This window comes from Octopus sinensis, linkage group LG12, assembly GCF_006345805.1.
Source record: "Octopus sinensis linkage group LG12, ASM634580v1, whole genome shotgun sequence".
In the NCBI taxonomy this organism is placed as follows: domain Eukaryota; kingdom Metazoa; phylum Mollusca; class Cephalopoda; order Octopoda; family Octopodidae; genus Octopus; species Octopus sinensis.
Genome location: NC_043008.1, coordinates 56,778,480 through 56,802,283, shown reverse-complemented (window position 1 = coordinate 56,802,283; position 23,804 = coordinate 56,778,480). Strand labels below are relative to the sequence as shown.

At 34.8% G+C, this 23,804-nt stretch overlaps 1 protein-coding gene across 1 annotated transcript in view; it reads left to right on the top strand.

The window, feature by feature from the left end:
* Positions 1–306: 306 nt before the first annotated feature.
* Positions 307–23,804, top strand: part of LOC115217925 (metabotropic glutamate receptor 4-like) — a 133,846-nt gene continuing 110,348 nt past the window's right edge. Inside the window, exon 1 of the mRNA XM_036508016.1 lies at positions 307–450. The gene's annotated coding sequence lies outside the window, so the exon portion shown is untranslated. The remainder of the gene's footprint in view (positions 451–23,804) is intronic.

The window sequence follows — 23,804 nt, the reverse complement described above, 5'->3', positions numbered from 1 at the left end:
TACTTTTCAAAAATTACAATTCTAAAGGGTCGAAAAGAAAACAAACAAACCCGAGCAACGCCGGGCTATACTGCTAGTTATTGAAATAACCGGGACTGAGTAATAAATATAACGCCGTCATCCGCGTTCTTTTCTTTCCCTGCGTTTATAACCTGCAAAGAATGCACCTTCTCATAATCGCTACAGTTTTCTAGATTTACTGTTTGTATTCAGCATCTCTCCGTTTTATTTTTCGATTAACAGAGTACTTATGATGTAATTATAATATATATCTATATTCTGTTCTTCACGGTTTATATTTTTAGGGCTTCAATGAAGTTGAAAAACATCTCCGTGATAATGGAATATGTATAGCCCGAACAGAGAAACTTCTTAAGGATTCTGGTGTGGCTGGGACTGAAGCCTACGATAAGATTGTTGACAATCTCAAATTGAAATCAAATGCACGGGGTAAGTTGAATTTTTAACTAATGCATTTTACCATAAAAAAACATGTGCGCGTGTGTATGTGTGTGTCTTTGAATCAGTATTATGCAATCTGGCAATTCTTTTACATGGAATTTCGCCAGCATTTCTGAACCAAGGCCCTGAAGAAATTGTATACAAAGATATGACTTGCTTATCAATGAAATTTTTGTTTTTTTTAATTTGTTACATTATATTATATTTTACAGCATATTATATCAGTATATCATAATGTAATAAATTGTTAGATTGTCAATTATATTTCTCTATTTAGTTTATTGTTTGTAATTTGTATTTATACTTCTATTTCTGTGGGATTCAACTACCGTACCAGTGAATTGGATGTTTTACACCCCTTTGAAGGAATCATTTTACCTTCGTTTGTTATATATATATATATATATATATATATATATATATATATATATAATATATATATATAAGGGTATTACTATAAAGTCAGAAATACCATAATAAACGTTTTGATTTAAAAGTGCATTTTGTCCACTGAATATGAAATCATATGATCTGCTGCTGAATCTGGTTTTAGAAGGCCCGCTGCGAGAGTGGCATTCCCTCGCGTTCGGTACAATATGTTTATTATGTTAGTTTTGATTTTAAGAGTCCATCCTAGCGTGAGGCAAAAGGGAATAATTAATAATTGTTTCCCTTATACGGTTTTTCCTGCTAATTACTTGATAATTTCTGATAAAGATTTTATCCTATTTTTAAATTGCATATATATGTATATACATATATATATATATAATATATATATATATATATATATATAATATATATATATATATTATATTTATATATGTATACAGAAAGATAAAGAGACTCATACAGAAGTCATTTTTTACTCCATGCATAGAAGAAAGCATATGCGAATAGTCGTTGCGTATGGAATAACCGATGCCATAGTTTCTGCTGTAAATATACTCTACATAAATATGGAAGCTCAGTTTCTCTCTCCTGATGGTGATACTGACGGTTCTGATATCCAATTAGGAGTCCTTCAGGATTGCGCATTGACATATATTTTCATAATCACTCTGGTGTATGCATGCTATTGAACAAAATCTCCGTTTTACGTCGACACAAAGGAGGTGTTAGCGAAACCTGTCACCTGTCATGTGTGGTACAGATTTTGATGAAAATACAGCTCTTTTTAGCTACTGTTGAGAGAAACAACTCGCGGAAGACACAACAGAAGAAGTCCTGCTCCTCAAAACTTCCTCGATTAATTCTCAGACGATACAAACGTGAGCAAGAGGAACTTGTGTAGAGCAATGGAAACTCGTGAATTGTGGAGAGACTGTCAGAAATATGAGACCGTATCTTTTACTTGTTGCAGTGATTAGACTGCAGTCATGCTAGCGAACTGCCTAGAATCAATTTTAGCTGAATGAATCGACCCAAGTACTTATACTTTTTAAAGCCTTCTACTTATTCTTTCGGCACTTTGGCCGAACCGCTAAGTTACTGGGATGTAAACACATGAGTATCTATCGACAAGAGGTAGTGTGGGATAAACTCAGACACAGCCACACACACACACATATTTACATATATATATCGTTAGCCACTATACACATTTTCTCTCTCCTTGTTTCTCTCTTTGTTTTTTTCTGTAGAAGAGCGTAGGCTCGAAACGAAAAAGACTTTTTTCTATTCTTGAGCGTTATACTAATAGATCTGTTTGTTTTGTACACCATCTGTCTTCGTCTTTTGTTTCTTTCGTAATCTCTCCCTATATATATTATATATATATATATATATATATATATATATAAACAGGCTTCTTTCAATTTCCGTCTACCAAATCCATTCACAAGGCTTTGGTCGGCCCGAGGCTATGGTAGAAAACACTTCAAGGAAGACCCGAAGCCATGTGGATGGGAAGCAAGCTTCTTAATATACAGCCTTGATAGATAGATAGATAGATAGATAGACATATTTAAAATATGTGTGACCTCATATCAACATGAGATGATAGCCGATACATTCAAGCAGAAATATTATGAAGGACACTAATTGGATTTCAAAAACCTCCATATCACCATCGTGGGAGAGAAATTGAGCTTCCATGACTCAATCTATCAAAATATAAAATACAAGAAAGATAATAAAATTAGAAGATAGAATTATTAGAAAAAAAGGTTGTCTATTTTTTTTAAACAATTCCGCATAATTTTCTTTTGAAAACAGCTTAGCTGGTGTTATGAAAGTAATATGAAGATGTTTCATTTCCGTCAAACCGCTCGAAACATTGCAGCTGTTGATTGAGAGATAAGTATGCTGTTTATTAGAGAAGACCTCTCTGAGAACAATACAGCTAAATACATTTTGATTAGTGTGTAGAGGTTTCTAGTACAGGAATCTTATGTGAATTAGTCTAATAATTACAACATTTTCGTTTCGTACAGGCTTTTCTTTTTATGTGTGAATTGTTTAATTTGTCTGTTATACAACTGAATCGAAAGATCAAGTCTGACTATGTAATGAGTAATTACTTTGTGATACAATCATGTTATTTAGTTTGCTGTATGTAACAATTTGCTTTGCTAAAGACTAATCGTTTGTCAAGTCTTTGCTAAAATCACCTGCGAACAGCAATCAAAATAAATAGTCAAATAAACAAGCAGTACACAAATCTATAAAGTAGGTATTTTTTTTCTCGTTTCGTTCATGTCTAAAATCTCGATTGTCTGTAATTGAAGTCATTTCCAAAGGTATTTACGGAATAGAAATGCAGTAAAAAAAAAAAAAAATATCGAAACTCGGTGAAAGTCTAATCTTCACCTTAGACATTTCTTTTGCAGTTCACATCAGTACATAACGTGCTTTACATAATTGTACCGGTACAATACCTGATTTTTAACCTGCGTAAATAAGGTAAATAATTCTTTTAATGTGTTTTTCGCACATCATTCAAGAAAAAAAAATTAGTCGGATTAACTCTTATTTCCGTGGAGATATTAGTCGGATTAACTCTTATTATTTCCGTGGAGAAGTATATATAAATATATATGTACATACAGGGTTCAATATGTAAATTGTCGGTTTCATGTTTCTTATTTCGCGCAACTGTATTGCTTCTTTTTGATTTTGTCGACTATACAGTATAGGAGGGTCTGTTGGACACTGTCTGACTCAATTCACTCAGCCAGAAACTTGGAAATGACATACTGTACTGCTTGGCATTCGCGACGGAAACTCCAGTACAAATATTTCAGAGTGTTTTGGTGTCAATCTGAAGACAGTGCAATCTGAGGACATGTACTGAGAGTAATAAAAATCAAACATACAGTCAACATCATAATGTTTGGAGTGATCATTAGTGATGGCGACGTTATACTTCCATTCCTCTTCCCATACGGCCTCATTCTCAACACGGAGTCCAACATCAAGTGCTAGAGAGGTAGTGCTGCCCTGGGTCAAGAGGGTGGCTGCTGGAAGACTCTATGTCTAGCAGCAAGACGCGGTACCATGCCACACACGCAAGATAACCCAGTCATGGCTGTCAGACAATTTCTACGACCACATCATCCATAGCATCTGGCCAGCTAACTACCCAGACTGCAACCACCTTGATTATCTTGTATGGGACGCAGTTGAGCAAGAAACCAACAAAACTCCTTGTAACACCAAAAATGAACTGAAGGCAAGGATTATGGTAGCATTCACTAAATTAAACAGGAGGACCGTGTAGAAGAGTTGCATAAGATTCCGAAGTCGTCAGGAGGTTGTGATCTCTTCTTCTTCTTCTTCTTCTTCTTCTTCTTCTTCTTCCAATCAGCACTCACGTCATTAGCCACAAAGAATAATCTCTAATTCGAGCCTACTCTAAGCTACTAAGAATGCATGTGGCAACTTGAAGATCCACCCACCACACGCGATAGACTGGCGGTTGCACGGGCGCGAAAGCTACTCTGTTATCCTCCTTCCGTAAACGGTGGCTTTTAACGGGTGGAGTGCTGAACCATCCTGGGGCACAGAGGCTTCGCAATCTAGACTAGGGTCTGAAAGTTTACCACATCATAGTGGGTTACACCATGGTTCCTCTGCTTTGTGGCAGAAGTAGGAAGAAAGAGTGAGAGAAAGTTGTGGTGAAAGAGTACAACGGGGTTCACCCAGCCAACTACCCTGTCGAAGCTTCGTGGAGCTTAGGTGTTTTTGCTCAATAAACACTCGCAATGCCCGGTCTGGGAATCGAAACCGCGTTCTTACGTCCGCGAGTCCGCTGCCTTAAACACTGGGCCATTGCGGCTCCACGGAGGTTGTGGTTGAAGCCAATGGCAATTTTATTGAATAGATTTACTCTTTAGTATTGCAAGACATTTTTTAATGTAATTTTGGTAAATATAACTGTTAAAATGAGATGTCAGTGTTATTTCCATTTTTGTGTAATGTACACGAGAATATATCCACAACACCCTGAATTATATATATGAAATACACGTGTTTACATCACTAACGTGTTGACCAGTTATTTAATCGACATATCGATCTAAACGTCGTCAGATATTTTGATCGATATATCTTGAATTCCTTCCGAGCAGAACAGGAATATTGCATTTTTCATTTCTGCGTGACACTGCCTGTTAACCAGAATATTATATCGCTGACCGAAAGACCAGACATCGTACAAGAGGAGACCCTAATGTCTTGTTATTGATTCTTGCTTAAACCAGCATAGTAATAGAATACCAAAAGCTAGGGATCAATGCATTCGTGTGGATGACCTTCATAATAATTGCAGTTAAAGTAGAAAATTAAGATTTCACTGCCACAAAAGATGCAATGAGTTCTTCCACAAATGTTGTGAGAGGCATGACTGCAAAATTAGTTGGATACCTGCTAAAGGAGGTAGCTGCAATAAATGATTAACTGGCAATATATTCTGCATCCGGACTTGAATAACTTTCCGATTATGTGTGATCGCTTAACGTAGTGTATGTACTACATGACTGTATGTAACTCCCCCTCTCTCTCTATCTATCTAGAGAGATAGATAAATACATATATAGAGAGATAGATAAATAATACATGCATACTCATACACACACATACATAGTACATAGATATACTTGTCATATCAAATGTTGATTGTCTACTTAGATTGTCACACTATGCTGAAGTGAAACTTACAATAGACAGGCTAACTTTTGGGATAATAAACACACGTACACTGACAAATGCATACATATATACATACATATATATATATATATATATATATATATATGTATGTGTGTGTGTGTGTGTGTGGAGAGGCACAATGGCCCAGTGGTTAGGGCAGCGGACTCGCGGTCGTAGGATCGCGGTTTCGATTCCCAGACCGGGCGTTGTGAGTGTTTATTGGGCGAAAACACCTAAAGCTCCATGAGGCTCCGGCAGGAGGGGTGGCGATCCCTGCTATACTCTTTCGCCACAACTTTCTCTCACTCTTTCTTCTGTTGGCCTGCTCGCTTAGCCAGCGGGGTGGCGTCATTTGAAGGCTAAAACAATGCGAAGCGCATTGTGACCAGCGATGTGTAACAGCATTTGATAGCCTCTATTATTGTGGTTATTCTAAATAACAAAATGTTTAGCATCAAATTTATTCAATCTTTTTACAGTGATTTCAATACGCAGTTGCGGATAGATTTTAATAATTGCACGTCTCCCCATTTTAAACTAGACTTTTGCTGTATGTATTCAAGTTTCTGTATTTATGAGGTGTTGACGTGTTAAGATGTCAGTAGCTAGTATCTCATGTTCTAACAGCTGTCGGTGTCAAACGTATCAAATATCTTTGAATTATTCTTTAAATTTTAATGGATTTATGACTATGAAACCTTGCTTTCGCGTGTAATGTGATTTATTTACAGTTGCATAACAATTCTATTCAACAAACATTTTCCATTGTAGATAAAATTATGTAAAAAGTTTTGAATGAAGCGGTGAATGAATGTCATTTTATTGACTTCGTTGTGAATTACAATAAAAATAGTGCGGTGATCTGGCAGAAACGTTGGCACACTGGGCGAAATGCTTAGCAGTATTTCGTCTTTCACTACGTTCTGAGTTCAAATTCCGCCGAGGTCGACATTGCCTTTCATCCTTTCGGGGTCGATTAAATAAGTATCAGTTATGCACTGGGGTCGATGTAATCGACTTAATCCGTTTGTATATCCTTGTTTGTCCTCTCTGTGTGTAGCCCCTTGTGGGCAGTAAAGAAATAGGTATTTCGTCTGCCGCTACGTTCTGAGTTCAAATTCCGCCGAGGTCGACTTTGCCTTTCATCCTTTCGGGGTCGATTAAATAAGTACCAGTTACGCACTGGGGTCGATATAATCGACTTAATCTGTTTGTTTGTCCTTGTTTGTCCCCACTATGTTTAGCTCCTTGTGGGCAATAAAGAAATAAGAAACATTAGCATGCCGCTAATTTGCGTGCCGTCCGTCCTTATGTTCTGAGTTGAAATACCATCGAAGTCGACTTTGCTCTTCATCCTTCAGGGATTGATAAAATAAGTACAGTAAGTACCAGTCGAGCACTGGGTTAATGTAATAGACTTACCCCTTCACCGAAATTGCTCGCCTATGCCAAAAATATGAAACTATCTTGAGACCCCCTTCGGTCACGACACTGACCATGGGATTGCACCTAGAAAGTTACCTTCCCACGCAAATGTCCGGGCACGGTTGTTTATAGAAGACCAGCAGTCGCCCATGCATACCGGCCTCCCCTCTCCACGCCACCAATTTTATCCAAGGGAAAGACAAAGACCGATAGAGCTTGTCACCTGTGACGTTGCAACTCATTTCTACAGCTGAGTGAACTGGAGCCAAAGTGAAATAAAGTGTCTTGCTCAAGAACACAACACGCAGCCCGGTCCGGGATTCGAGCTCACAACCTCCCGTTCGTAAGCTCGACGTTCGAACCACTGATCCATGCGCCTTCACATGAAACTATTGTTAACTACAATAAAGTGGTGAGCATGTAGAAGCGTTACTATGCCAGACAATACGCTTAGAGTATTTTATTCCGTCTTTACCTTATGATTTCAAGTTTAGCAGTGTTAGGCTGAGTCTTTCATCATTTCGGAGTTGATAAAATAAGTACCAGTAAAATACTGGGGTCCATTTACTCAACCTACACTTCCCAACAAATTTCAGTCTTTGTACATCAAGTTTTTTTCTTTTATTCTTTTATTTGTTTCAGTCATATGACTGTGGCCATGCTGGAGCACCACCAGTAGAAAACTTTATGAAATTTAGAAAAAGTGTCGAGATGCTAGACTCGTTAGAACGCAGGGCAAAATGCTTAATGCTATTTCTTATGGTTTTATGTTCTGAGATTAAAAACCACCGAGGTGGACTATGCCATTCATCAACTTCTGAGAGTGATTTATTTCATCGATCCTTAAACTGAAATGACAGAAATAAAATTGTTCACCTGTAACTCAGGTATCCTTTCTTAATTTACATTATTGAACCACAGCCAACACTGGTAATCAAATGATGGTGTAAAGGCTCAAGCATAAACAAAGACACACGCTTGCATACACATGCGCGCGCATGCATATATATTTACAAATGAACTTCCACCCATTATCTGTCTTCCATATTTAATCACAAAGAATTAAGGCTATATTGGAAGATTAGTCCAAAGTGCTACGCAGTGGGACTAAACAATATGTGTGTGTGTATTTGTGTTTCTGTGTGCATATACATGTATGTATGTACGAATGTGTATATATATAATATATATATATAAATTAAATTAGAGATAAAACCACTATTAGGCAAATCAAACAATGAAAAACATAAACCAAAACATAAAAATAAACATAATTAATATAATATACAAAAAATATAAAATATAAAATTTAAAATTTGAATTATTTAAATTTAAAATTTTTAATTTATATTTATAAATTTTATATTTTTTAAATTTTAAATTAATAAATTTTAAAATTTTAAAATTTTTTTATTTAATTTTTTTTTTAATGTATATAACTATCAAAAAGTATTAAAAAGTTTAATATAAGATATATATGTATGAGGTATGTGTGTGTGCGCGTGTACGTGTGTATGTATGTGCGTAAGCGTATAAGCGTTCACCGTGCACTGGTTATAGAAAATTGTCTAATATTGGACCAAATAAGCCCTCGAGAAAAAGAAAGGGTATTAGAATGCACAGGAACTGAACCCGCACCCATTATTTCCTCACACGTACTAACACCAACTTTTGCCGTCGAGGGCTAATTATACTCCAATATTAGACTATTTTCCATACCCAATACACGGTGAATGCTTATAAGATTAAAGCTTTAATTATTACATAATATTCACTCGTCAACGTTACTTAATTTAACGCATAATACATACACACATACATGTATATATATATATTAATATATATATATATATATATATATATACAGAGAGAGAGAGAGAGAGAGAGAGAGAGAGAGAGAGTTGTTTGTATACTGGCATATAAATTGTTTGAAGTTTTTCTAGGAAAAGAAGACGGAATGCTATCGAAGTTTATACGACTTATTCTTTTGTGAGTTGTTCTGTGACGTTCTAGCGCCAATCTTAGTTTTGCACAAATATATATTTTACTCACGGGTACACACGCACAAACTCACACATATATGAAACCATTGGTATGCGTGTAAATAAAACGAGAAGCGTAGAACATTAAATAACAAGATGGACATAGACGATAAACGCATGTACACACACCATACATAATATTTAAGGATAGGACAGCATATTGCTCTGATTAAATGGAAATAGCAGCATGACGTATGCACTTCAATGTTTGCTTAAGTGATAATTGCGATTACATGTGTATTATAATTACGCGCTACGGTACGGGGCTATCAGCTTTCAGTCTTGCATAATGACATAATGGTAACCGAAGTCAACAAATGCTGCTCCGTGACGAGTAATTCCATATCAGCATTTCATGAGCATACATAAATATTTCAAAAGAAATCCGAAACGATTAGAGAGACATGCATATGCATATTATTGCATATTATTACAATTGCAAATGCCGACAATTTACAGCAATCTATTTTGTGTAAAGGAGATTTCCATCACATAATCAGGTTTACTGTAAATAATAACCTGTTTTTACAACTCATCATTGCTTCTCGGTCATTTTCTACACGACCTTTTTTTTCCAGGTAAATATTAGACAAATGTAAACAGAATAATAATCATTTAATCAATATCATTTCAGCACAACGATAATTTCCTTTCCGAGAGAAAAGATCAAACGCTCAAACATTACAGATTCATGGAAAATACCCACACGTGTGTATTTGAGAACATTCAACGGCGGTTTATGCTTGTCTATGCATTCAAGACATTATGCCTCAAAGGACAGCAAAGCCTGCTTATAATTCAGGAAAAGACGCGGCATTTCCTCTGCCTTTACATTCTGAGTTCAAATTCCACCGAGGTCGACTTTCAACCTTTCAACCTTTCGTGGTCGATGAATTAAGGACCACTTACGTACTGGGTTTGTTCTAATCGACTGTTTTCCTCTACCCCCAAAATTTCGGGCCTTGTGCCTAGAGTAAAAAAGAATATATCGATATAAAAACGAAGGCGGTGGGCTGGCAGAAACGTTAGCACGTCGAGGGAAATACTTAGCAGGGTTTCGTCTGTCTTTGCGTCCTGAGTTCAAAACCGCCGAGGTCGTCTTTGCCTTTCATCCTTTCATGGGTCGATAAACTAAGTACCAGTTACGTACTGGGTTCGGTCTAATCGAATGGTCCGCCTCCTCCCCAAATTTCGGACCTTGTGCCTAGAGTAGAAAAGAATATGCCGATATAAAAACAAATGCGGGCCGACCTAATCGACTGGCCCCCATCCCCAAAATTTCGGGCCTGGTACCTAGAGAAGAAAAGGATATAAAAACGCCATGTTAAAAATTCAAGAAACGTAAAATGGGATGAATAATATGGCTGTGTGATGAAATCCCTTCGTTTGCAAACGATTCACTGTAGTCCGATCACATCCCGAAGAAATTTACTATGATTCCCTTCTAAAATATCCTTCGATGAACTCATAATTCTTCCCTGAAATTTGGTTGATAGAAATCATCCTTCGTTTATTACACACACACAGTCATATGTATGTAACTGTGTTTCTGTACGTGTATATATATATATGTGTATATATATATATATATATATATATATATATATATATATATATATATATATTAAATTCAAATTACGATGAACATAAACTAACAAACGAAGTTTGCTTTAGAAGCGTTGAGATGTCTTAGAAGGTTAAAGAAGTGATTTTAAAGTTTCAAACGCAGGATTATGCTAATACTGTAGCCTGAACAAGATAAGCTACCCCTATTTTGCAGAAACTAGTGTTGGCGGCCGGCTATATATATATATATATATATATATATATATATACATACACATACATACACACACACAGACACACAGACACACACACACACACACACACACACACAAACACACACACACACACACACACACACACACCACATATATATATATATATATATATATATATATATATATATATATATATATATACATATATGAAATGGCTATATTTCAAAGCAAGAACGCACAAAGTCACAAATAATATCCTACAAATATTGGTTTAAGAACTCATTGAATAGAAAGATTCGAACGCTACCCTGCTTTATGTTTACACTAACTGATTCAAAGGCGTCGGGCAGCCTCGATTTTTCTATACGGTAGGTTTTCTCATAAATTATTTACACGCTATAATTTATTGAACCTACATCTTCTCTAGATATTGTAGGACGTTTGCCAGTAGACTAACACCGTCCAATGAAATTCTCTATCAATTTCAGATGGTTTAATCTTAGTATCTAGGACTGTGTGTTGTTACAACACTATGAATTTATGAACTTCGAGGGAACGCGAGATAATTGTAATAAGAAAGAATCACATCATCGAAATCTTGAAGCAACAATACAATGCACAATCAATTCAAAACCTTGTGAATAAATAAGCATTATGTTTGACAGAATAATCTGAATGCTAAAGGATTAATACCATACAATATCCATTTAGGCCATCATTGCCGCTTTTTCAATTCGTTATTTTAAGACTTAACAAAATGCGCAGAAGTCCAATGTTGCCGGTTTCTTCAACTGACGTTCGTCTCTCATTGAAATCTATTTCATCACGATAATGTTAGACATCAATATTTGCATCATTAAGTAAATATCTCCGTGGTGGTAACTTGGCAGCATCGTTTGCGCGACGGACAGAAAAACACATCATCCACTGTTTATTCTGACTCTAAATTCTACGTTTGAATCGCCCCGATGTCAGCAGTGCATTCTATCAATAAATTAACAGTCAAGAATTTCGGTGAAGATTAAATTAGAAATAATGTTTCCAGATTTTGGGACAAGGACAGCAATATCATGGTGGGGCTAAATCGAGTATGTCGATACATGTCTTCAACAGGTACTTATTTCAGCGACCTCGAAAGGATGCAAGGCAAAGTCGACCTCGGTAGAATTTGACTCAGAAAGTAAAGACAGATGAAATGTCGGTAAGAATTTTGCCCGGCATACTAACGATTCTGCCATCACGCCGCCTTTAAATATAAAAAAAAATTAAAAAATCGAGTGATGTAAGTGTGACACGAACCTGCATTACCTGTAAATGGGACAGATGTTCTACCATTAGACCATTGCAACCATTCAATTTTGGTTTCTGTTTTAGAAACGATTTTTCTAACTAACCAGGGTAGTTGACATCATGAGAAATTAGAAAGTTAAAGCTACGAATAATAGTGCGTAAATATTCCTTTCTACTCTAGGCAGAAGGCCCGAAATTTGGTGGGAGGTGGCCAGTCGATTAGATCGATCTCAGTACGCAACTAGTACTTAGATTATCCATCCCCGAAAGGATAAAACGCAAAGTCGACCTCGGCGGAATTTGAACTCAGAATGTAGAGATAGACGAAATACCGCTAAGCATTTCACCCTGTGTGCTAACGTTTCTTTTCTGCTCTAGTCATAAGGCCCGAAATTTTGGGGGAGGAGGCCAGTCGATTACATCGACCCCAGTACGCAATTGGTACTTAATTTATCGACCCCGAAAGGACAAACGGCAAGGTCGACCTCGGCGGAATTTGCACTCAGAACGTAACTACAGACGAAATACCTATTTCTTTACTACCCACAATGGGCTCAACACAGAGAGGACAAACAAGGACAGACAAACGGATTAAGTCGAATATATCGATCCCAGTGCGTAACTGGTACTTATTTAATCGACCTCGAAAGGATGAAAGGCAAAGTGGACCTCGGCGGAATTTGAACTCAGAACGTAGCGGCAGACGAAATACCGCTTAGCATTTCGTCCGGTGCGCTAACATTTCTGCCAGCTCGCGTATAAATATTGAGTTCGTAAAACAATTTTAATGGCAAAGTCTAAGGCTTAGAGATTCATTCTTCAAACAAAGTTCTGGAACTTTCTAAATTCTTACAACGTTAACATTATATCTACATACCTTACCAGAGCATTTGATTAGTATGCTGTTTTGAGTAATTTGATATTTTAGATAGCAAAATATTTATAATGTCATAAAAATGTTTAACTAAATTGAAGTAAAACATTTTCTTAAAATGTCGTAGGAAAGAAACTTTACAAATGAGAAAAGTGTGAACTTCCTAGACTTTCTATATATATATTGTCATTTTTAAAATAAATAACTTTACTGGTAAGTCAACGCAATTATCAAGAAATGTACACAATTATATTACATCTACATATTTATATATCTTATCTACCTACATGCCTTTTAAGTGCTGTGGTTTTACTGAGATCTCCCTTTTAAGTAGAAAGAATAGCCATAACTCTTTGACTGCTATTTCTAAACTCGGTGTGTGGTGAGGCAAATTGTTGCTAAACCCTTAATTACTTAGTATTACTTAAACCTTCCTCGAATGGGGCTTTTACACGCCGAAATCTACTTGGTGAAATTAATGATTATTCCAAATTAATAAATTTCACCCTATATTATTACTGATAACCATATTTCATCCCAGTAAATAACCACAACATCTTATCCTGGCAGCACGCTGGTGGGAGGAGGTTGGTGACACAAACTTTCATTCACACTTTGAATTTGGTGATACTGGTAACGGCTTAAGCTCGCTCTGATACCATGAGTTGAGGTGATGTCTTCTAGTACCTCCAAATTTAATATACAATTATTCATAATTGTAGATTCCTAAGCTGATGAGAAAAATAGTTGGGTAAGACATAATTATCTAATTTTTATGCTTTCCTAAGACTTAATTTCGAAACGTACGTCCGTAGGTGACTTAATATAGAATGATTGTCGTCATTTCTTTCTCTTTTGCCTGCGTTTGCCTTTTAAGTGCTGTAGTTTTACTGAGATCTCCCTTTTAAGTAGGAAGAATAGCCATAACTCTTTGACTGCTATTTCTAAACTCGGTGTGTGGTGAGGCAAATTGTTGCTAAACCCTTAATTACTTAGTATATGCATATACATACATACACCTATATGTATGTATATATATATATATATATATATATATATATATATATATATATATATATATATAAGCCGAAGTTGTCTGTATGTGGTACTAACACTATCTCCTCCGAGACCCTGCGGTGCAAGTTGACCAAAATTGACAGTATGATAGAAGAAGGGTTGCTCTTCATTCCGTAGAAGAGAAAAATTCAAATCGGACCATGTTAACACCAAAAATTTTTACATCAAAGAGGTGCATTTTCTTCTATGAAAATCCCTATATATTACGATTTTTTGATTGCTGTGTCGCCGTTTATCAGTGTATTTAAATCAGGAAAATTTTCACTTAAAGAGAATAACAAGCTACATAATGCAAAATTTTTACTTTTCAAAAATTCCGATTCTAAAGGGTCGAAAAGAAAAAAAAAAACCGAAAAGAAAACAAACCCGGGCTATACTGCTAGTATATATATATATATATATATATATATATATATATATATATATATATATATATATATATATATATATATATATATGCATATAAACACGCATACACGCACACAAACTCACAAAGTCACACACGCACATATATATATTACATACGTATATATGCGTGTATAAGGTTGTGTAGTTTGAAACTTCATTCCCAACTACCTGGTTTACGCTTCAGTCCCGCTACGTGTCACCTTCGGTAAGTGACTTCAACTATAGCCTGTGGCTGACCAAAGCTTTGTTTGTGGATTTGCCAGACGGAAAACGAAAGGAGCCCGTAACGTACCAGGTCAGCGAATGTGACCGATAGAATAAATCCAGTCTTAATAAACAGGACGTGGGTCGATTAATTCGAGTTAAAAGTGGTACCCCAGCAGGGCCGCTGTTCCACAACATCTAAGTGTTAAGAGATAATATATATATATATATACATACATATATATATATATATATATATATATATATATATATATATATATATAACAGGTAACTGAGACAACGTGAGATAAAGTGTTTTGCACAAGAACAAACGCGCCGCGCTGTATTGGAATCGAATCCACGATCAAACAATCTTGAGTGCAACGGTCTAACCCCTAGGCCACGCGGCTTCACACACACACACATGTATATGTACGTACGTATGTATATATATATATATATATATATATATATATATATATGTATTCTAGTATATATATATATATATATAAATATATACATATGCATAAATACATACATAAATACATATATATATATATATATGTATGTATATATGTATATATATATATATATATATATATATATATATATATATATATGTATGTATGTATATATATATAATATATATATATATATATATATATATTAATAAAAAGAATTCCAACCTTGTCTGATTTTCACGTTTTATTTACAATCTTATAATGATATATTATAAGATAATATATTATAATTGAATAAAATAAAATGAAATAGTAGAATGTTAAATGTTCATTCTGATTGAACTAGTACTTTCATGCATTGAATTCTGCAATCTTCGGGTTCATGTAGTAGTGTTGACAGTCATGCTTCACAATTTTTGACTGTAGCAAGATGATTGATTCTGTGCTATGTATGTATGTATGTATATATATATATATATATATATATATGTATGTATATATACATACATATTTTTCAGTTGCTTTCCAAACCAAGATATGTAAACACAGGCCCGTGGTAAAGCCACAATTCATTGTTTGTAAGTATTGACTTGCAGTTCACATTTTCTTTCGTGCTGCAGGTCCTTTAAGGTGCTAAAGTATTGTGGGAGAAACTATTCGATCCCATTATATACGCATCTACAACGGAAATTATGTTCTCTTGAGAATAAGAAACTTTCGAATTTTTTTAGTGAAGCGTGTGATGTTCAGCCGGATGGAATTTACTTCAAAACGAATGTCTCTCCTATGACGAAAAAAACGCAGCTTTCTAAGATTCAATCGTCCAATTATAATTTATTACATTGCTGACAGTTATTCTATATTTGTTTGGTTTACATAAATGTAGATTTTGTTCATTTGAAAAACTCCCGATACTGAACGAAACTGCTTGCAATAATCTTGAAGCGTAATTGCGGTGTGTGGTGTAACGTGAAAGAAAATTGGAGATCTTGGATGGAAATGGCTTGGGTTGCAACAGAGCCTAAAAGAAAATGGCTTAGACTGCAACAACACGTAGCAGAAATGGTTTGGATTGCAACATAGCGTGCCATGGAATGTTGAGATGTCTTCATTTCTGAAAATATTTAGACTACACTTATGATGAAATCCTTCCACACTTGCATAGAGAAAACGATTATTATGAGAGCGTCTAACTGGTTAATCTAACTTCTAGAAATAGCAGCTAAATATTATTCAAATCATACATGCTTGTTTAAAAAAATAAACGAAAATCTTGAAGATGGTAATCTATAATCGTGAATGCACTATATATAGAAATGAAGAAATGTTCATGATTATACGCCCTTGATTAAAGGTCATCTACATGAGTTGCTGTGTTTGCCAGAAAGACTGCTTCAATGTTGTTAATTCGTGGTGATATATTTGAAGTGTAACTGTACCTTAAGAGAGGAGAAATCTTCTAATGACTTGTAAAGCAACACTTAAACAGAATAAAAGGAACATACTTCTCCCTGGTGGTGTATCAATTATTATCACTCCCATTTATTGTGGCTTTTGATTGGTTCTTTAATTGTTGCTGTTGTTTCGTTTTATGTTAAGCTTGATAAAATGAAACTCATCAACAAACTACATCCTAGCCACGATTATCACATTTTATTATTTCAACGACTACAAGATGCGGATCTGGCAGAATCGTTAGCATCACCGTACATGCACAGTGGCATTTCTTTCGGCATTACTTTATTTTCCGTGTTCTAATTCCGCCAAGATCGACTCTGAATTTCATGTTTTGAGGGTCAATGTAATCACCTAGCCACTCTTAGCCGAAGAGTCATTCCATTGACGGTTATTAGAAAGGATTATTTCAATGATTATTTCAATGTGTCCTTCCTACTTCAAGTAGTTTATGATTGAAAGGAAATTTGCATAATTTTTCTAGTATGCATGGTGACTACGTAGAAACTACAACGCAGTACAGAATACACTCATAGACTTAACCAACGGTACGGGATAGACAGATGTAAGCGCAACAGTATCTCCGTAAACAAGAATAGGGTCATCAGCTAATACAGTTTCGGGCTTGAATTGCGATTTAATAAGTGACTAAGCAGAGGTTTCCATGTTGGCTAATCTATCAACTACAGAGCGGATAGAACACTCTGAGATCTTTTTTTCTTCTTCTTTTAGCACCCCGTCGGTTACGACGATGAGGATTCCGGTTGATCCGAATCAACGGAACAGCCTGCTCGTGAAATTAACGTGTAAGTGGCTGAGCACTCCACAGACACGTGTACTATTAATGTAGTTCTCGGGGATATTCAGCGTGACACAGAGAGTGACAAGGCCGGCCCTTTGAAATACAGGTACAACAGAAACAGGAAGTAAGAGCGAGAGAAAGTTGTGGTGAAAGAGTACAGCAGGGATCACCACCGTCCCCTGCCGGAGCCTCGTGGAGCTTTTAGGTGTTTTCGCTCAATAAACACTCACAACGCCCGGTCTGGGAATCGAAACCACGATCCTATGACCGCGAGTCCACTGCCCTAACCACTGGGCCATTGCGCCTCCACACACTCTGAGATAACCAAGCATTCAATACTCTGAGCAACAAAATTGTATTTATTAGTGCAGTGCAAGTCGAAGAAAATGTTTTTGTGATTCCCTTGCACTATGAGAGATTTTGGCGTAGTTAACATTCTTGCAAGCATTCATGCTGTATCTCAATTTTCGAAATTCCTTCCTTCCTGTCACATGCATCGGATGGCATGTAAAGAATCATGGATACTAACTTCCTTTCAGATTAAAAGATTAAACTATTCAAGAACAGAAATTATGAAACGATATGTTAAAATTCAATTCTATTGTTATGAGTACAGAGGAACTTAAAACGAGAGTGCTAGTAAAAACTTTCCCAATATATCTACTGCAGGAAAAATAAAAATGAATTACAATTTTTCTTACATTTATAAGTAAAAGACCTGGTGCAGATTATAAATACTTTTGCACATTGTTACTTTATTCATGAGAATTATATAGAATTATTAAATGTAGTTGTATGTCTTTAGGGAAATGAAACCTTCATATGTTTTAATCTATTTCAGTTATTTGTATTTATTTGATATGACTAATATGGACCACCATTAATACGAGACACAAATAATTCCAATAACTTCATTTAGAAATTCTATTACTAGTCTTATTATCTTCATATATTTTTAAATGTCATTTATTAATAGAGTTGAACCATAACGAAGACGTTTCTTCGTAGCCTTTTAGAGGAAGTATTTCAAGAATTTTAAGTAATTTTTTTTTTTATCTGGGAATTGTTTTCGCTCATTCCCTGAACCAGTAATAGAACATAAAAGCAATCACTACAAAGTAGCAATAATATGGTTAGATATATCGAGCTTCTAATGTTTCCACCTCACAGCGAAGTGAACTAATCGTAGAAAGAATATTTAATGACAAAATACATAGCAAGCAAGATTCAAAAAATTTGGATAGGAGTTCGATATACTGCATCGGAGTGTGAGACATTATAAACGCGTGTGTTTACCATTCCTTGTATAAATTTGATATATACTCCTTTCTGCCATTGGAGTGCGGTCGTGGTCTGGCACCACCTTAGTCGTACAAATCGATGCCACTACTTAATATTTTTTTTAAAGTTTGGCACCTATTATATTGGTATCTTTTGCCGAAATGCTGAATTACTAGGACGTAAACCTACCGACACTGGATTCAAGTGCTGAAAAAACAAACTCTGACAGAATTACACACACTCACACACGCGTGTATCTATATATGACGGGCTTTCATACCGTTTCCGTTTATCATATTCATTTAAAAAGTATTGATCGGCCGGGACTGCAGCAGAAGTCACATGTCCAGGTGTCCGCGCAATGTGACTGGGCCAAAAACCTTGTGGGTACAAAATGAGTTTCTTAACCACATATTCATATGTGTACTTATTTCATGGTTTAATGACGCAATTAATAAAAGTAATTAAGATCTATTCTAAATTTATCTTTTAACCTCACTGAAACTCTATAATTTTCTACATTTCAGCAGTCCTTAGACTGTCGTAGTAACACATCTGCCTTTGGGAAGAGATTGTTTTCGTCTCGCGACGACCATTTTTTTGTTTCTGGAGTAAATTACTGAGCGGGTGCGTCAGAACTACTCTTTCACACAATACAACATACCTGACTCTAAGAGAGAGAGAGGGGGGAGGAGAAGGACAGTTAGAGAAGGAGAGTGAGAGAGACAGATGTTGTCAAGCGATCTTGGGGGGACAAACACAGGCACACACACACACACACACACACACACAACACTCACACATATATATATATACAGAACACAACACCAACACATATATATATATGTTTCCGTCTACCAAATCCACACACGAGGCTATGGTAGAAGGCACTTGCCCAAGGCATTGGTTTAATTGACTTACTACTCCTTAACTGGTACTTATTTTGTCAACCCTGAAAGGATGAAAAGCAAGCCTGGCCTTGGTAAAATTTGAACTTGGAACGCGAAGACAGATGAAATACTGCTGGCATGCTAATGATTCTGCCAGTTTATGTATGTGTATGTATGTGTCTGTGTATATATCTGCATGTGTATGGATGACTATTTATATACATGTGTACGTATGTATGAGTATATCCATGCATGTGTGTATATATATGTATATATGCGTGTGCGTAGATAGATATATGTGTATGTATGTGTATGTGTGTATATATAAATATGTATGTGTGTATGTATATATATATATATATATATAAGTATAAATACATGTATATATACATAGAGAGAGATGTGGGTACATGTGAACTGGAGGGGATATGTATGTGTGGGTGTGTATATATATATGTGTATGTATGTATATATACATGTGTATGTGTTTGTAAGTTTGTATGTGTGTATATATGAATATGTGTATACATATAGTTTTATATATATATATATGTGTGTGTGTATGTATGTATACATATATATGTCTATGTATATATGTGAGCGTTGCATTATTTTTGTATGCATGTAACCACTACACACATTTTTCTCTCCTTGTTTCTTTCTGTGTTCCTTTCTGTAGAAGAGCGTAGGCTCGAAACATTAATGACTTTTTCAATTCTCGAGCGTTATACTTATACATCTGTTTGTTTTCTACACCACCTGTCTTCGTCTTTTGTTTATTTCGTGAATTCTTCCCCTGTATCTATATCTATCTATCTATCTATCTATCTATCTATCTATCTATCTATCTATCTATATATATATATATATATATATATATATATACAGAGAGAGAGAGAGTTTGCGTGTGTGTGTGTATGAGAGAGATGCATATATACTTTAACACTTCTATCAACAAACATTTTTAACAAAAAAACATGTATTTTACACCTCATTAACATCACCACCACAGAAATCGAAAACCTAGAAAATTACTAAAAGAAAGAATTTGGAAAAAAACATCTGGTCATTAGATTTCAGACCAAAGGTCATCTATTCAAATCACGTCACAAACACTCCTGTAACACTCCACCACCTCCCAACTCTACCCTTAATCTAGTATCTTGTGTTGACCATTCACTACATTCTTTCAGCTATCATTCAGCAACAGTCTTTCATTCCCACGATGATTAACAAACCCGAAAACCACCCGAAACACACCTAAATCCTATATATAAATCACAAAGCCCCAAAACTTCGGATTTTTTTTATAACGAAAGTGAGAAATTTCTCCCCAAAAGTTAACGGGGAACTTACTAGATCTATGAAATAAAACTTCATTTATTAAAAAATGAAAAAAAAACAATAAATTAATCTTATTAGAACTACCAGTGGAGTCATTCTTATTCTTTTTTCTAATATGTGTATATATATATATATATATATATATATATATATATATATACACATATACACACACACATACACACACACATATATATATATATACACATATATATATATACATATATATATATGAATATATACATATATATGCATATATATATATACATATATATATGAATATATACATATATATATGAATATATACATATATATATATATATATATATATATATATATATATATATATACTTGCATGAAGATAGATAATTATCTGTGAAATGTTATTATCATCAGGTAGGTGTAATAACATTTCACAATATAACTGATATTCATCTGCAATTTAGATTGACTCCCAAATTTTCGATTTTGTCTTTGATAGAATTTAAGGCTTCGAACTTTTGAAGAAATATTAGAATCTCGGTAAAGTATGTTGTGTTATGCTTTCTAACACTTTACTTTCTGTCTTCAATTTCCACTTTACTTTTCATTTTATTTGCGATGCATAAATTGAAGTACCGACGAAGTGACGGTGCGGTTCAATGGTACCAACTACTCGCACTTCTCTTAAATTTGATGGCCTTCTGCTTGAAATAGAAACAATTTTTTAATAACATTTTTTTAATATTATCCTAGTACAAATGCTACTACGTATTATATATTACTCAGTAATTAGAAAGAAGTAAATGATATACATTATCTCTTAAACATTTATATTGAACAATCGATTAGTGTGAAAAAGAAATTCAATATAAAGTCTGGCATATACTGTATTGATGTATGAAAAATATGAAATCTTCAAGAAAACAGAGTCTTATGCAAAACGGTACATTCATATTAAAAGAGCGCAATTATCTTCTAAAGATATTGAATATTAAAGAACTATTGATATATTAACACATATTTGTTCCCAATATATACAAAAATGAAACGCCTAAACGTGTAAATCTGATGAGGGATAATTGGAGTCGTATATCTTACCACTTGCTGTTTTTCTATTGCAAATCGATCTAAAGAAAATAATACCGTCGGTATTGGAAGAGTTAATAAGGTGCAAAGCATAAAACAATTCATTGGAAATAAAATATATTTTCTTTTAATTTCTTGTTTTTTTTTTTTTGTCTTTGTCTTTGGCTATTTAACTCTACTTTCTCAATTTCTCAGATAGTTTCAGATTTTCATCGGCAATTCTATACCATTGATTTCAAGCGCAAATAATCTTCTGTTGTTTTCTCTGCAGCACATTTTAAATCATTTTCCAAGCAAAACAAAACTATGATTAGATTTGCTGAAATCTCATTATCTCTTCTTTGGTAGGCTAGAGCATGTTTTCTATTGCTCATATTAGTGTCAGTGGTTGTGGTGATGGTATAAGTGGTGATGTGACAGTGGTGGTGGTGGTGGTGGTGGTAGTGTTGGTGGGTATGATGAGCTGAGGATTTATTTTCTCATTTGATACTATTGTTCACGTTGTTATGCTGAATTCAGTTTCTCATTCGATACGATGTTTTTATTGCGGTAAAAGATGCATTCCATGCTGCAAGTTGTCCGGAGCAACAGACAAAAGGCAAAAAAAAAAAATAAATAAATAAAAGAGAGAAAAAGAAGAAAAAACTATTTTCCTAAAAGAGACAGTTACTCTTTGTTAAGATTTTCGCATCCCCTAGGCTTATTAGATCGTATCTCTGTCACATAAAACCACTGGCTAATTCTATCTTCCTCAAGACTTTTACCATATTCCTCATAAATCAACCTCTATAACATAACCACTCTCCTTCTGGCTTCCTCGCTCTCAATCCCTCCCTTTCTCTCTCTCTCTCTCCTTCTTTGACCTTTGTTTTCCTTCATTGCTATCCGAATTCTCTCATTTCACTCATTCCCTTCATAATTGTTACTTAACCGAAAACTTCTAAACCGGCATCAATTATTTTTGTCTTCCTCACGTGACGGAAGACGATGTTCCTAAACACCACAGTCCTCAACATTGATGGTAAATGAACTTAGTGTATGTTTTTATAGAACGTCTCCATGGAGTAATTATCATAGACACAAAAATTCTCAATTTCCTCTGATTTAGGATTAATTAAATCTCAACCGTATCACTTTGTATCAACAAATAGGGAAAGACATCGCCACAAGGCAGTATGGAATTATTAACAAACAGTTGATTGCTGTTTGTAAAACGGTATATTTTATTACACAACCTAGTGCACTGTAGAATTTTATCTCAAACGTTGTTGTGTTTGTTGTAGTTGCTGTTGTTGTTGCTGCTGTTGTTGCTTTTATAATAAACTCTGTCATATGATATCAACCGTTATTGAATTAAAAACAGAACAGTCATCGGTGAAATGTGTCGAGATATTTTGATAATGTCAGAATGTCAGCAGAATGAATAATATATGAAATTTACTGAATTGGAACACTGGGTGCATTTTTTAATAGCATTTTTATATTTGATTAATGTGCCGTAAAACACACCAGAGAAAATTGAATACACAGATTTTCATCAATCAATAACTGGCGTCAAGATTAGCGGAAAAAGCAATGCAAGCGCCTGGTTAATTTTAGACGTAATAATTAAGTATAAATTTTATTGAAATGTCGATTCATCTGAGTTTATTATAGTAACGTTAGTACTAACTTAGTATTAACATTTTATACTTTCTCAAAGACCGAAGATGTACTGAGTATGTTAATAATAATTTCAATAAGAAAGTACGCCAAAAATACACGTTATGTATATACATATATATATATA